The following is a 16,601-nucleotide window of genomic DNA, read 5'->3' as shown; positions in this document are numbered from 1 at the left end:
GAAAAAAAGAATCAGAAAGAAGACCATTGGATATAAAGCCTAGCAACCGGTTTATTGTACAGAAACCAAACCTTATTTATAAAGAGTATACCAAAACCAAACCATAAAAAGATAATCCCATTCTACCCTATCGAATGCTTTTTCTGCATCCAAAGAAAGAGAAACTATGGGAGTGGCTCATCCAAAACCAGAGAAAAAATATCAGCAAACTAACCTAGAATTATCCAATGCCATATGAGAAGGTACAAATCCATTTTGATCCAAATGGGTAAGGGTACTCAACCCTTTACTCAGTCTGAAGGAGAGAATCTTAGCATATATTTCGCAATCAACATTTATAAGAGAAATAGATCTATAATTTTGCATAAACAGCGGATCCTTTCCAGGCTTTTCTAAAACTATAATTTTGGCTTCCAGAAAGGATGCATCTGTCATGCCCGCATTAAGAAAGCAAGTACAAAGATGACAAGGTTTAGATAGAAGAGATTTCTGAAAACATTTAGCACCTGACCCATGGAGCCCAGGAACTTTCTTAGGTGGCCATCAATAATTCAGTATCAGAAATATCTCTATTCAAAAATTCCTTGTCTGACTCAGATAGAAATGGAAGCTGTGAAGGGCCTAAAAAATGCATTACTGCTTCTCTAGAAAAATCTATTTCTTAAGAATAGAGAGATGAATAAAACTCCTGAAACTGTCATATAGTCTGGTTATCTTGGTACTTCATACCTGTAGGAGAAGATAATGTTTTAATTCTCTGTCTTGCTTTCCTACCTTTCAAATACTTAGTTAATATATGACCAGCCTTCTTGCCAGCATAATCCATAGCTCTTTGAGAGACCAGCAAACACCCCACTTGTTGACTCAAAAGGGTGTTATATTTGAATTTTAATTTATGTAATGTCAACAGCAATGTTTGGTCCTTACTGCTAATATGTTGCTTCATCTCATTTTCCGACAGGTCTAATTCTAAACATCTTTGCTTATTTTTCCTCCGCTGCATAATTAATAACTACACCCCTCAGTGCAGCTTTAAATGCAGCCCACCAACCGGGGGAAGTATCTTCACAGTTGTTAAACTGAAAGTATTCGGAACAGGTTTTATTGGTTAAGGAAATAAAATCAGAATCCTGCAGTAATCCCACATTTAGCCTCCATTGAGGGGTAGATGGAGAAGCTGACCTCCATTCCAGAGTACACATAATAAATGCATGGTCAGAGATTATAATACTATTAATTTTAGTATCACTAATTTTTGACCAATGGATTAGAAATAAAAAATCTATTCTGGAGTGAGTCTGATGGGGTAAAGGGAAAAAAAAAAAATCCTTATCTGTAGGGTGATGGAAGTCTCCAGGATCTGACAAAGCTAATTGAAACATCATAGAGTGCAATACTTCCCTAGATTTAGATAAACCCATCCATACCATCCAAATATGGGTCCAATGGTAAATTAAAATCTCCTCCTATGATAAGGGGAATATCTCCCTTGCCAGCAATCAGATTAGGCTGGTGAAAAAAAAAACTGGGTCATCCCTCATGGGAGCATATATGTTTAATAAAAGAAAGCTCACTCTGAAGTAATGCCCAACATCCATTAGAATCTAATTTCTGAGACAGAACCTGAGTTTGTAAAGAACATTTACCCAGAATTACCACCCCATTCTTTTGCCCAAAACAGCCAAAAAAGGCCAGCCTAGAAAACCCATGGTGTGATAGTTTCTGCGACTCAAAGGAACCCAAATGAGTTCTTGCAAGAATACGAAATCAGGGTTGAAGCATTTAACATGAAGCAGTACTTTTTTGTGCTTGAAAGGGCTCCAAAGACCTATAACATTCAATGAAAAAAATCAAACATAAGTACTCATGATACAGCATTATCATAAAATATTGAAACACCATTAATACATACAGTTTAGTATGTCTGAAGACTTACAGCAGAATACAGATCTATCAATTCCCATCACCACCCATATTTAGTAAAACAAGCCAACATATAAACAACATAAAAACAACTGTTAACAATGAATGTATCCGGATCCCAGTGAGCAGCCTTCTCACCCAAATTCCCGCCCCCAATCCGATTGCAAACAATGTTCTCAACCACCCAATCAACTCCAACAAGGATTCTATTCCTACCATTCAACAAAATGAACAATCATACCTATCTGCTCATGCACAACTTGACATCATCCTCCCAGCATACCTCCATTCCAAGGAAGACAACATATCGGTAGCTACACGCAGTGCATAAAATTCATGATGCAGCCAACAATCACCCATATCAAACAAGCACAATCAACATCTACATTTGACCATACCAACACCCCTTTCATTTTCCACATATAAACTGCCACACGATCTTCAACACACATTGAAATACAATCACACAAACATACCCATCCTGCATATAACTCACCCTCGCATAGCACCACCCAAAACAAATCTCAAATAGGATCCCTTCCCCAAACTTACAAACAACGCCGTCTAATCGATTACTATAATGGCAGCCACACAACACACTCACATGTCCTGAACAGAAATCTTCCTTGCACACCAGTTAGTGGTCCAGAAACTAAACTAATAAGTAAAGGAAAAAGGAGAGACAAAAAATATGGGTAAAGACAAGGATAGTTACAAAAGATTAGTGAAAAAAACAAGACAAAACTGATCTGTCCAATTTTGGTCAAAATAACGGGCCACCATAAAATTACAGTGCACAGCAACTCTACAAGGGTCAGAAAAATTTAAAAAATACTGAATGAGGTCCATATTTCAGTCAACCAGATTATACAGATGGGTAAAATGCATTCCATTTCTTAGGACTCCGTAGAGGCACAAGGTGTCCACCCTAAATCAAGGACAAGGTGCATTCCAATAAACATGCTTAACCGTATCCATAGTAAGACTTCCTTCAGGGAATATCCATTTTTCTTCCCTGCTTTTTATTCAGAAAGGATTGAAGCACCTCTGGATTGACATATGTTTTGGTCGCATTATCCATTGTCATCTGCATACGTGCTGGATTTCAGCTGGTTGAGAGAAACCACTTTCTTCGGGCAAGCGTAGTTTTGTTAAGATTAGGAAAAATAAGAATATGTTTGTCTTCAAATGACAGGGGAGACTTAAGTTGAGCTGCCTGTAGAATTTCCAGTGCTTGAGGGTATCGGAGAATTTTTAGTACAAAAGGACGTGGATGTCTGGCATTTTGCTGATGAAAGGAGGGAGATCTATGTGCTCGCTCAAATGGTAGGGTACAATTTAAACCCAGCAGCTGCAGAAGGAAGGTTTGGAGAAAGTTGATTGGATCAATGACCTCTGCATGCTCTGGCACCCCCAAGATCCGGATATTGTTCCTTCTTGGGCGATTATTTAGATCCTTTAAATCTTTCTCCAATAATGCTAATTTTTTTGATTGACGCTGTAAATCTGTTATACAGCTAGCATTGCAGTTTACCCTTTCCTCCTCTATTTTAACACTATCTTTCACTGCCTGCAAGTCTGCCCCGAAAGGCTGACATTTCCTCTCCAATTTCCTACATTGTATTTGAATTTTCTTTAAATCGGTTCTTTCATTTGCAGTAATTCATCCATAATAGCTTGCAGGGAAATGTCGGAATCCTTCGCGGGCGCCGTCTTGGAGGGCGATGGTGGATCTTGGTTTACCCGTTTCACGCCATACTTATTTAACAGCTTTCACTGCAGCCATATTCCAAAGAACTTCCGTTGCCAGGAAACCAGCTTAAATCAGCAAGTAAAGAGCCATGGATAACAGAATTCAGATCAGGAGCAGGGAGATTCGGCTGCCTTCTTGAATAGCTGCCCACTAACCCCTCCCCTTTTAATCCCTGCACGCATTCACTGTACATCAGAGTGTTTCTTGTCTTCTCTCATCTTGCACTTCTGTGCATTCACCACGGAAAGAACATCTTTCCTTGTTTGAATGCACCAGTGGGCATGCGTTTGATTTATATTATATGGCACCATAAGTCATTTGTACCCATGTTGCAGATCTCTGATGTATCTTGCACTGTGCAGGCATCAGAAGCAGTAAGGTTTCTCTCACACTTCCAATGCACGGTCACCAACATCCTCCCCCCACCACCCTCATTTCCGATAGCAGCAGTTTCCATCCCCCTACCTACCCTGCACTGCAGCTCATATTCCTGGATTATCTCAGCAAAGCGTTCTTTCTGATTGATCAGCTCAGCGCTGTGAGGATCTGGCACTGTCAGCTGCAAAAGAGAACAGAAACGTATGCCATGTAAATGCCAGGAAATAGATTCATTCAAAAAGTTTACTTTTATTAAATTGTCCTTAAGTCTGCTGAGAAAAACACATAGCCTACCTAAAAATAAGCACAGGGGAAGGCACTTTTCAACACCATTTCCTGGGGGAAAGTTACTATACCTGTGGAAATAGACTTTTAAAAATTGCCCAGCTTATGTTACGTGCATAGTGCCATTATGCATGTAGTTTTACGCATAAGAGGGCTTAGGTGTGCCTGGGGACAAGTTACGGGCCTATTTTTGGTCAGAAACACTACCTGCACAAAAAGAAGGTGCAGATTTGTGCAAGTGCATTTTCTCAAGCAATTTTCAAAGGCAAAGTTTTGCCTTTGAAAATGGGTACAAAGTGCTTGTGAACCTTTTGCTTCTGTGGGCAGTTTGAAAATTGCATCCTCATGCCTGAATTTTAAAAGCCCGGTGCAAGTAAAAACCAGCGAATACGTGCATGGCAAGGCCTTGCGCATGCCGAGCGCATTTTAAAAAAACAGCCCAGCCATGCACGTATCTCCCAATAAACGCAGAAGTGCCAGGCTCAATCAAAGGGGCAGAGGCTGGCCGGGACAGCGACCATTAGGCCCTGTCCTGGGGAAGCAAGTGCCAGCGGAACTTAGTTCATCTATTCAGATGAATTAAGTTCTGAAATAACAAAAAAAAAAAAATAGGGTAGGGAAAGGTGTTTTAGGGGTCGAGGAGGAGAGGGGAAAAAGGAGGCAGAGGCGGAAGGAGTATAGAGAAGTTCCCTTCCAGTCCTCTCCTTAATTGAAGCGGACTGGGAGGGAACTAGGAAAGGTCTACTTGCGTCACCACATGTATTTTTTAAAAATCCTCCCTTGCACGTGTTAGATGTCACCCACCTGCACATGCCAATATTACAATTGGTCACGCATGTGCATGTAAGAATTGTATTTTATAACCTGCACGTGTCACCAGGAACCACACGCACATGGGTGCCCACGTGCGATTTGGAAAATCAACCCCTCAGTGAATTCACACAGAGAAAGGCGTCAGGACCCTGAAGTCTGTCCTTCAGACAGATCTAACCTCTGTTTTTTCGGTGCCCCAAGTGCTTTTAATCACTGGTTCTTTAAGAAACAAGTATGAACTTGTATGCTACAAGTATATGTAATGTTTAATATAAAGAGGGTGTATTATATTAAGTGGTGATTTTCCTCTTAAGGGAAATCTATTAAGGCCTGTGACATGGTGATTAGGGGAAGGTGCTAGTGAAGGAGTTCAACCTAAGGCAGAGTGTGTGACAGGAAATTTGACTGATATGTAGGTACAGCCTCTTTTTGGGGTTGGCTGCTCAGGAGTATATATAACCCCTGTTCACTGTAGGACTGGGGCTTCTCCAGAGTAAGAGAGCAATAAGGAGGATGTAGCTGCTACTCCCTCCTGGGGTTACAGCACAGGAGAAGCAGGAGACAGGTGAGGATTCACCAAGCGTAAGAGAAAGCCTGAGGGAGAAGTAGAATGGAGTGTGGATTTGAAAGAGGTTTAAGAAGAGGAGTTTTCTAACTGTGGTGAGAACTTGCAGGTCCAGGAGACAAACTGTGCTTAGCTGGAACTAGTCATGGGCTAGGAGGATTACATTTCTGAGAGAGAAAGGGGGTGAATCTTTCTTGAGCTGATCAGGATATTTGTGAATACCCAAAGCGGAGTGTTTAGAGACTGAGTGGGCCTGGGTAGGCCAAAGAGTGGATTTACTAGTGAACTATGATTTTTCCTTTATCTTATATGGACAGTGTTTGAAGTTTTGTTTTTGCTGCTGCCCTGTTTTATTTGTGACAACTTTCACAATAAATGTGACTCTCTGTTTGGAGCACATTTTTTGGTGTGGGCATTTGATGTTTTGTTTTTTTTTTATTGAGAGTGAAAGTGTGTCTAGCCATGTTTGGCCCTGCAGGGTAACCTGTCCCAGTCCTCAGCCCAGGAGAGATCACACCCCACCTCGGAGGCATTTTTCCTCGTGTGCCTCAGGACTGGGAGGTAAGGTGACCCCCTTGGCAGAAGGGTAACAAACTGTTTTCCTAATAATTTGTCTAAGTTGCTAGTCTTTACTCCTAAAATGCAGAGCCCTACTCAGGCTGTGGTGCTGTGTCAACTAATACAGGAGTTTGACCCTCTCTGACGGGGCTGGTAGAAATCAGGCACACTGGGGAGGGTAGGAAAGATGGCTGGTGGCCAAAGTAGCAGCACTGAGGGTAATTCTCAGAGGAGTCTTCCCTCCAGCCCTCCTGGCTGGCAAGAGCATGTGTTGTTGCCTGGACTTGTCATCAGAGGTGGTGTGTGTGGGGGGGGGGGGGGGGGGAGTGATTTGGGAAAAGAAAAAATGGAGAATTAAAAAAACAAAATAGGGATACACATACTGAGGATGAGAATGATCTCATTTTAGTGTCAGTATCTTATGCTTATTTTATGGTTAGAAATTAATGCACGGCTACCAGTTAAGTATGAAACAGTTAAATACCTCAACACTCAGAGGTGGCTTTTAAAAGGAGTTAGGCGTGTAAATGTAACATACTATCGCAGCAATTTTGAAAAGCCATTTTACTTGCATAAAGTGCCCTTGCATGAGTAATTCCTATGGACAATTTAATGGCATATAGTGCAGCAATGGTTGAAAGTCCCACTTACTCAAGAAGGGTGCATTTACACATGTAAAAGTCAATTAAAATCAGGTCCATACAGTGCGTGAGGCCAGAATTTGACTCCTTGTTCTAGGTGAGGCAAGCCCGACACATGCTCCATGCGGGCTGGTTCAGGGGAGTGCCAGAGGGAGCTCTGCCTTGTCCTCTCAGGCACAGCAGGCTACTGTGAGGCCCGGACTCTGACTGAGGGACGAGGAGGATGAAAGAGCAAAGTAGAAGAGAAAAGTCCAGAAGCAAGGCAAGAAGACCGGATGGGACCCAGCGACAGATAGATTTCATTTTGTTTACATAATGCCCTGTCCAAGACTACTTGTCTGGCAAGGCACCCAAATAGTCACAAAACTAAAACTTTTTACAGCCAAGATATAGCCTTGGACATCCTGGCTCAGCAAAAAGCTTCACTGCGAATGCATTCAGATCACAGCCTCTGGCTTCTCTGCTCCCAAAGAGGAATCACGGACTACGGTTTAAGCTCTGGAGCAATGGCAAACCTAAAATATATGTATGTGGTATAATTTAAAAGGAAAAACAAACAAACAAACCTCTTTTTGCTCCTTGAAGCAGACTTAATTTGTATAGTTTAAAGGCATAAGGAATGAAATTTTATTGAAATCCTTGCCTCACCAAGCTGGGAGATCAAAAGCTGTGATCTACATGCATTTCCAGTGGGGGGTTTTCTGTAAGTTGACCAAGTAAAGAAGTCTGCATGACCTGGCATGTAGGCTATTCGTACTTTTTTATTGTTTAGTCTGAGGGATGCCATGAGAACTGATACTGCTGACAGGTCAAAAGCAGCTGATCTTGATTAGGACTGGAACAAAGTAGATGAGTAGGAGCCAAGGGGGCCATGTTCAGTGAGGTGTAAAACTTCTGCAGACTGTGGTAATTAACTCTTAGTCAACCAAGGTCAACAATAGACCATTTGGGAGAGTCGCCTTCATTTATCATTGCTCTGAAACCAATATGACTCTGTTCTCAAATCTGGCTGGGTAAAAGAGGCAGGCTGAAATGGGATTTGAAGATCTGCACATGGATCACAAATCATAGACTCAGAATCATTCATTCAACTAGCCATAAACTTAGGCTTAATCAGAACAAAGCAATCCACAGAAACTTGTATTTCGTTTCCTTTGTACTTATAGTCTGCAGTATGCAAATATATTCCATTCAGTGGTTTACAGTATTTTATTTTTATTTAGATTTATATTCCGCTTTTCACACTTTTTTCAGCGCTTCAAAGTGGATTACATTCAGGTACTGGAGGTATTTCCCTATCCCCAGAGGGCTTATAATCTAAGTTTGTACCTGAGGCAATGGAGGGTAAAGTGACTTGCCCAAGGTCACAAGGAGAGACAGTATTTGAAGTACAATAGAATAAAACCAAATATCAATAAAGGGCTGAATTTTTAAAGCCAGTTGTGGGCATAAAATTGGGTTTTCCTGAGTAAATGGCTGTTCTAAAAGAGACCTGGGACTCAGTGCTCTATTTATCCGGATAAGATCAAATATGTCGGTCTAAGTAGTGGCAAAGGCGCTATTTAGCCAGATAAATCAGAATTCATTTGGAAACGTGTGCACAAATGAATCACACATATATGTACTTCAAATTTTTAAAGGGTTATGCGAATAGATTTTATTCATATTACTTAAACACATTTACTCCTGTAAGTTGGCTTTTACATCTCGCCCGCTTTATCACACCACATCAGCTATCTCGCATATTTAGATCTTCTCAACAAGGACTACTTGTTTTATCTCCTTCAAGAGACATCAGGCTAGAATCCACTAGAGAAACCAGATTTTCTTACCTTACCCCTAGCTATCCACCTAGAGAAAGATAATCTTAAATTTAAAAAAGCTGTAACAACTTATTTCTTTGTGAAGGCCTTTGAGTTTCAATAATTTTATTAATGACCTCTGTTTATAATTTTATTATATTGTTTTGTTTTATGCTCTATTATTTAGTACTATGTCATTTTATGTTTTATGATGTAATTTTCTTATTTCTGTTATTTTATATTGTTATCCATTTTAAATCTAATTTAAGCTGTTTTGAATTTAATTTTATTCTCTGTACATCGCTTTGATTTACATTTGTAACATGTTGCAATTAATGAAGTAAATAAATAACAACAACAACAGGTGGAAATCAGGGGATTTTCTATAATGCGCTAGGCAATTAAATTGCCAGTTTTACCAATTAGATCCTCCTGGCTCTTCAGCCTCAATGTACCCCAAAGTCACCCACACCCTCACCCATCATTTTTTCACTTTTAAGATGTTTATGATCACTTTCCCCAGATATCGAGCAGGTGTAAATATACACAAGTAAAAGACCTTTGCGCATCACTTTGGCAGGCTGTAAAATAGCAATGTATGGGCATAACTGCTGCTCCCTCTCCAGAACAGCACCCCCCCTTCTTTTTTTTTTTTTTTTAACACACGCAAGTTTACTCACAATCCCCAATATATGCGCATATGTTGCAATTTTTAAAATAGCCTATACTCGCACATCTTTCAAAAATTTACTCATAACATTTCAAAAATCACTCCCTCCCGGCAACAGAACTATCTAAATACTCTTATTGCTGCCCATAACACTTGGACTTCATCATTCCATGAAACGATTTGCCACACACAGCAAGCTGTCTCTTAAAAGTGGCCAATAATGACCTTGGCGGGAGGAGGCAGGGCCTCAGTAGTATCAGACATCAAAAAGACACAACAGACCAAAGCAGCTCGCTTCCCCCAAGATAGTCCATGTAGTCCAACGTACCCTTAAAATCAGGGCACTCTCTTAAGAGGCGAGCTTCTTCAGCGCGATCTGCCTCCAACCCTTCGGCAGACTCCATCCTGCTACCGGTTGATGCCACCGTGTGGATGAGGACACAGTGGAAAGAGGCAGTAGAGGATCCCAGAAATGACCCGGGACTAGAACAAAGGCTAGTGGTTCTGTACTTAAAAGGTTCATGCTGGCCCGCCACATGTATTAACCTTCTTGCTCCTAGGCTAGGAGAAAGCATCTGCTTTGGAGAGAAGAGGTCTAAGGTTTAACATAGGAAAATTACCTTATCCATCAACAAGAAATCCAAATCACTTTGGAGCTTTGACACCAAACTCTCAGACTCCGACACCTTTCAACCATTTCAATCATCTCCTTTTGTAATCGGACTGTTCTCCTAATAAAAAGAAAAACATATCACACCTCCTAAGTTCTAACCTTTAATATAAAGGGATTTATATTTGGCCTGCCTACGAGCACTCTTTTTTATGGGGTTTGTTTTTTTTTTGTGTGTTGTGTTATTTCTGCTTTTGAGAGTATTTTTGAGTTTTTAGTTAAATGCCACCCATCCAGGAACTATTAGTCCATTGATATCCCACAGAAAAAATATCAGTAGAGAAGTTACAGGCGATACCTAGTGAAAGGACTAAAAGTACTGGTAGCCAAACTTTCAAGTCATATACATTTTTCAGCAGGCAAATGAGCAAGCTTTGCCTAGGAATATGTTGTAAGGGAACTCAGATTACACAAACAGACATGGTTCTATTCATCTTCAAGAGTGTCCTGGAAGTATATATACCAGGACTACTAGTGCCACCGATTTCCCCTTGTGACCCAAGCTCCGAGGCATAACCTAACACCGACCAGCGGCTCACGAGCACCCATGAAAAGCCTTCGAGTTAGACAAGAATGGAAGCAGTCTTTAGATTTATTTCCAATTTTTTTTGTTCCCCTTTCACCCCTCCCCTCTGATTTTGCAACAGCTACTTGGAAAAAGTTCCATGGTGACCTAATGACTTTCTGCTGCTTAATTATCCATGCTCTCTCAAAAGCAGTATGTAGTCTAAATTATGTTGCCCCGGGGAGGTTGGAGTGGTTCTATAGCTACTTTGTTCTACCATTTTTGTTTCCACAGTGTTCTACCAATTTAATCTTGTTTCTAATTTTTTTTTTTTTTTTTTTAAAGGCGAGACCAAAAAAGTAGCTTAAGGCTGCTAGGATCCTGGGAGGGTACATGAGTCACTTATTAGATTTATGTTCTACCTTACAGGAACTTTAAAGTGATTACATTCAGGCATTTAGGGGAATTTCCCTATCTTCAAAGAGCTCATTCACTAAAGCATGAAAAATCCAGTTTTTCACACAATAAATGTCCTAATGCAGGGGTTTCAAACACCTCACGCAAATCTGGTCCCTGCACCATACACATTTAAATGAGCTAATTAGCATGATAGGGCAAAGGCTGGATAGCACCATTTTGAAAATTGGTTGTTGCCAGGCCCAGAGCCTAGGGGACACACCAGGCCCCTACTGGATCACCAAGGCTAATTTTGTGAGTAAGGGAGAGGGTTCATGGGTGTCCCAGCCTCTGAGGCCCAGATTTTTTGAAGGGGAGGGATAGGCCTTATTAGGAGGTGGGGCTTGGTACCAATTTATAAAATTTATTTATTCTTGACAATGGGCTGCTTCCAGTGGTAGTAGTGGGGGGGGAGCAGGATAGGGAATCTCTGGAGACGACCAGAGTTTTTGACTACTTTTGGAGAACAGGTCTTACTCAGGCTGTTGGCCCCCTTAAGCAACAGCCAGAGCCAATTACTGCAGGTTTATGACTCCACTAAGTTTCTAACTAAGGCAATGGAGGGTGAAGTGACTTATTCAAGGTCACAGGGAGCAGCAGCAGGATTTGAACCCTGGCTTCTCTGGTTTGTAGCCTACTGCTCTAACCACTAGGCTACTCTTCCAATTCAGAGAACCTACATCTAAAAGTTGAATTTCTGCATCATGTAATAGTATCTACTACTGATTCCACTGGGGGAAGGTTGCAGGGAAAAAGCTGTCAACCATGACTCTAGCAGTAACAAGCCAAGCACACACAAAAGGCAAAGATATATAAAAAATTATCTAAAAGATAAAGGTGTAGCAAATAAAGGTATGCAAACAAATATCTAAAATCTATAATATCTTTAAGTGCAAGCACTAAATCCTGAATCTCTGCTTTCCCCCAACTTCTATAAAAATCTTGCAGAAACAGCAGGCTTTTACCCCTCTACAATTAAAGAACCAATCTGACAGTCCTTTGTGACAGCCACTGCTATCTCCTCAAGAGCCCAAGCTCTCTACGGCAGGGCAACCAAGTGACCCTTACCTTCATCGACAAGGTCACTTTATCCCTCAGATGCACCTCTTCCATCTGGAGGGATTCCACATCTGATTCCAGCTTGCTCCTCTGCCCATTCATGTGCTGCATAAAGAGCTCCCTCTCCATCTCCACTTCAGATCTCATCATTGCCACTCTTTCCCTGTAGGCTTGCTCAAGATCTCTGCAATAAAAATGGCACTCCTTCAGAGCAGGGATGCAACCTGTGTTGTGACATGCAGTTAGCAGTTTAAGCGGCATTTTAGCTTTCTGCTAGATTTAAACACATTCTTGCTGCATCTGTGTTGGAAAAGGAGGAAATAGGAGAATCGGGGAATAAAAGAGGACAGAGTAAAGAGAAAGCAAAGAAAATTATGTCAAATATAAGGATATTAAGAAAATGATGGGGCCCCCGCTAACAGCACATACAGAGCCACAAGAATAAAAGGAATAGGAGAGGAGAAGTAAGCTGTTTGCTTATATTTATTATTTTTAATTCCTAGATGAGCACGTCACAGTTACACAGAAAACCCAAGTTCACTTCTTGTATTAAAATTATTTTGAGGAGTTATTTTTTAGTTTTTCAGAAGACTTTGTGATGTGCAGGTGGGGTTAGTAATATGGAACAAAGCAATCACCAATACACTAATAAATGTGGATCAATATAGAGTGCCCAGCTTAGCATAAGGATTGTTAAGACATTTTTAAACACTATTCTGCTGCATACGTTTGTTTTCTCTTCTGCTCTAAGTTTGCTTAGTAACAAGCTCAGATAAGAACAAGACATATGTTTCTTCTAACTGATAAAGCCAGTGAAGGCTAGTGCTCAGAGTCAGGCACAGGATGTCTCTAATGAGCCATAGCCAAATCATTAATTAGTCAAAGCTGTGAGTTCTAATTAGACCAACTGGCTTTGCAAAACCTGAATTAGACCCAGAAAATGAGAATATAACGAAATAACTGCAGCGTTTTTAGACCATCACATAGAGAGAGCATCTATAGCCTTCTCATCTAGGGAGGTCTCTAGACCTATTGTCCCTTGATTTTTTCACGGATATATTGACTGTGAAGGAGGTATCTCTTATCTCTATCTTGTTTGTACAAATATTTAGCTTTTATTATTGTAACGCTATTAGCTTTTTACTGGTTTATACAATTTACCTTTGCTGATTTGTACAATTTTTACCCTATTTTTACAATATTTAGTAAACTAAGTATTTGCTTTTAAAAATCTGTGCTGTGTGTTCTATGATGTAATTACCACCTTTCAGGCCACTGCTTACACACGGGCCGATACAGTAAAGTCTGCGGGAGAGCGGACGAACGCCCGCTCGCCGGTGCGCGCAATTCACTATGCAAATTAGGCGGCGCGGTAGAACTGGGGAAAAGGAGGCGCTAGGGACACTATTGCGTCCCTAGTGCCTCCTTTTTGACAGGAGCGGCAGCTGTCAGCGGGTTTGACAGCCAACGCTCAATTTTGCCGGCATCGGTTCTCGAGCCCGCTGACAGCCATGGGCTCGGAAACCGGACACCGGCAAAATTGAGCGTCCGGTTTTCGGCCCGACAGCCGCAGGCCGAATTCAAGTTTGGTTTTTTTTGTTTTTTTGTTTACTTTTTTTACTTTTTGGGACCTCCGACTTAATATCGCTATGATATTAAGTCGGGGGGTGCACAGAAAAGCAGTTTACTGCTTTTCTGTACACTTTCCCGGCACCAGAAGAAATTAGTGCTGACCTTTGGGTCGGCGCTAATTTCTGAAAGTAAAATGTGCGGCTTGGCTGCACATTTTACTTTCTGTATCCCGCTGTACTGTATTGGCCTGACAGTATCAGCCTTACTGTATCGGAGCTGACAGTATCGGCAGTACTGTATCGGCTTGACAGTATCGGCTGTACTGTATTGGAGCGCACTGTACTGTATCGGCCTGACAGTTAAGATTGCTAGGGAGGAAGTTCCAGCCATAGCTCCACATAAGGACACTGGGGTATGGGACACCAGAGAGAACCATAGTATGTTGACCTTTGCCTAATTACTGCTGTGATAGGCTAAACAAAAGGAATTAAAAATGGGGAAATTGAGTAGCTTTGTGTGAAGGTGATAGAAGCAAAAACAGAGTAGAACACAGGCTACCAGAACCTAAAAAGTCAACTGGGTTTTAAATGTAGCAAACACTAAGCTTATGTCTATTTTGCATTTAATTTTGGAAACATCTAGTCAGTCCATTGCAGATTAATTATTTTTACCTTCTGGCCCCCACCAGAGGTAGGGAGGAGAGAGTCACCTATGATAGGCCAAGACCTGTAGCAGAGCACAATAAAGCTCTGGAATTTGTTGCCAGAAGATGTAGTTAGTGCAGTTAGTGTAGCTGGGTTCAAAAAAGGTTTGGATAAGTTCTTGGAAGAGAAGTCCATTAACTGCTATTAATCAAGTTTACTTAGGGAATAACCACTGCTATTAATTGCATCAGAAGCATGGGATCTTCTAGGTGTTTGGGTAATTGCCAGGTTCTTGTGGCCTGGTTTGGCCTCTGTTGGAAACAGGATGCTGGGCTTGATGGACCCTTGGTCTGACCCAGCATGGCAATTTCTTATGTTCTTATGAGTACAGCTGATCTTTACCACTGTTCTAAACTTGAAAGATAGAACTATAGCAACAGGGAAGCGAAAATATACCAGAAAATAATTTCATTGTGTTTTTGTTTATGCATAGCTGGACATATTTCTAAACATTAAAACTTTGATTAATTAGGCCCCTAAAAGTAATTTATTTACAGAAGTACACTACCCAGGGATGATGCCTGGGTTTTTTTACCTGTTCGGTACCAGCAACAGCTCTGCTAACCTCCTGTTTTTTCAGGCACAATTAGTAGGATATTTTTCCTAGATTTTTATGCACACAGACAGAATTACAATGCAGGTGTTGCACTTGTAACCCTTCAGCTGAGGGACACAGACCACAGGTCCCTGCTGAGGCTGATCAGACCCTACACCTGGCTTTTCTTCCTTTCTTCCCAGGTACGGTGTTCCTATCCCTGGGTGATCCATAAACCTCAAGCCTCCAGGGATTGAGCCTAAGCCCCCTGCACAGCAGAAAAGCTACCACCCCTGCCACTGGTCAGCCAGTGTTATGAAAAAGTGTTACTGACTTTGTGTATTAAAGATCGAGCTGTGTTATGAAAGGGGAGCTGTGCTATTCTCTGAAATGCAAAGATTATTAGTAATACTCCTCAGCTTACTTTATTTTACTCTGGTTAAGGTGCTCCATGGCAGAGTGTCGATCATCCACCTCATCAGCAAGTTGCATGTTTCGCCTCTCTGCTTTCTCAAAGTCCTGTTTTTTTTGTCCTTCTCACTGGAGACCTGCTCCACTCGTCTTCTGCAAAGAGACAGAGAAATCCCAGATATAAATCAACTGGACTACTTCCAGTCGGGATACAGCTAAAACAAATGCATTTCAATTAACTACAATTTTTTTTCTGCAGTTAACCAAGAGCTACACTAATGTGATTTAGATCCCAAGTAATAACAGAAGATATTAAACCACTATATGCAACAATTTTTATTTCTTTAACTGTCAATTAGTACAGGCCTCAAGAAGTCTTACCTTCATTACTACCTACTTCTCTCTACATTTTTGGGCAATAGAAAGTGATGATCCCCAAAAGCAAAGTCTGAGGAACCAGCATGATCACCATCAAGCCTTTCTTTCCATATTCCTTCCATAGTGCTGCAGTGCCCTGGGACCAAGAAAACAGGATGCAGCTCTCTGAAGAACTTGTCCCAGTGTCCTCTCTGACTGGCCATTAGGTGTTCGCCTAAAAGTGGCAGCTGCCTGTTCTCTGTCCTCCCAGTCTCCCCAGCTCCAAACATTGTGAAAGTCATTCCTGTGATACACACACTGGCCTTATCTAGCCCAACCAGCAAGATATTAGATCAGAATTCAAAGCCATATTTTTCTATATGCTGGTGTGAAGTACTGGAACTAGGGTTTCGGGTGGTTCCTAACATGGTTGTGGTTATTAACCTTTGGGATCAAAATTCTAGCCAAGCTGGAAAAACCAACATGGTGATCACACTCAAGACTCTGCTTGGTCATTGATGATGTGATAATACATCACTTCAGAGGAACAAAAACTCATCAACTAACATTAGTACATTGTGGATGTACTAATGCGAGACAGTCCTGGCTCTGTAGAGCCTCACACTTCTGTCATTGGCTTGGGAGTAAAGCAGAGGTCTCAGAAGAACTCAGTCCCAGTTCACTTCCCACAGGCAGTGCATAGATAAGACAACACACACATAAGCAGGTATTCATATAATAAATAAGAATATTTCATCCACTGAATGAGCGTGTATACGTCTGTATATCACAGAGGGAAGGGTGTGCGTGAGTGAAAATGATGTCCCTGGTAGTATGATGTAGTCAGCAAAGATCTCCGTTTCTTAACCTATTACGAGCCATAAAATTATATATCTAACTATCATCATCTTCTGATCATTCAGCAATCTCCCTCTCCTTCCCTT

The 16,601-nt window shown here is 41.2% G+C and overlaps 1 protein-coding gene and 1 long non-coding RNA gene across 2 annotated transcripts in view; both read right to left on the bottom strand.

Annotated features, from left to right (window-relative positions):
- The window catches only part of NINL (ninein like), a 331,277-nt gene that overhangs the window by 112,114 nt on the left and 202,562 nt on the right, over positions 1-16,601 (bottom strand).
- On the bottom strand, positions 1,870-10,066 carry LOC115087376. The gene is made up of 3 exons (XR_003855507.1): positions 10,009-10,066; positions 4,146-4,235; positions 1,870-2,580 (listed from the first exon to the last, which is right to left on the bottom strand). It is a non-coding gene; the product is annotated as an uncharacterized LOC115087376 (long non-coding RNA).

Source organism: Rhinatrema bivittatum, chromosome 3 (assembly GCF_901001135.1).
Source record: "Rhinatrema bivittatum chromosome 3, aRhiBiv1.1, whole genome shotgun sequence".
Lineage (NCBI taxonomy): Eukaryota > Metazoa > Chordata > Amphibia > Gymnophiona > Rhinatrematidae > Rhinatrema > Rhinatrema bivittatum.
The sequence above is the reverse complement of the archived record's forward strand: the minus strand, read 5'-3'. Positions and strand labels throughout refer to the sequence as shown.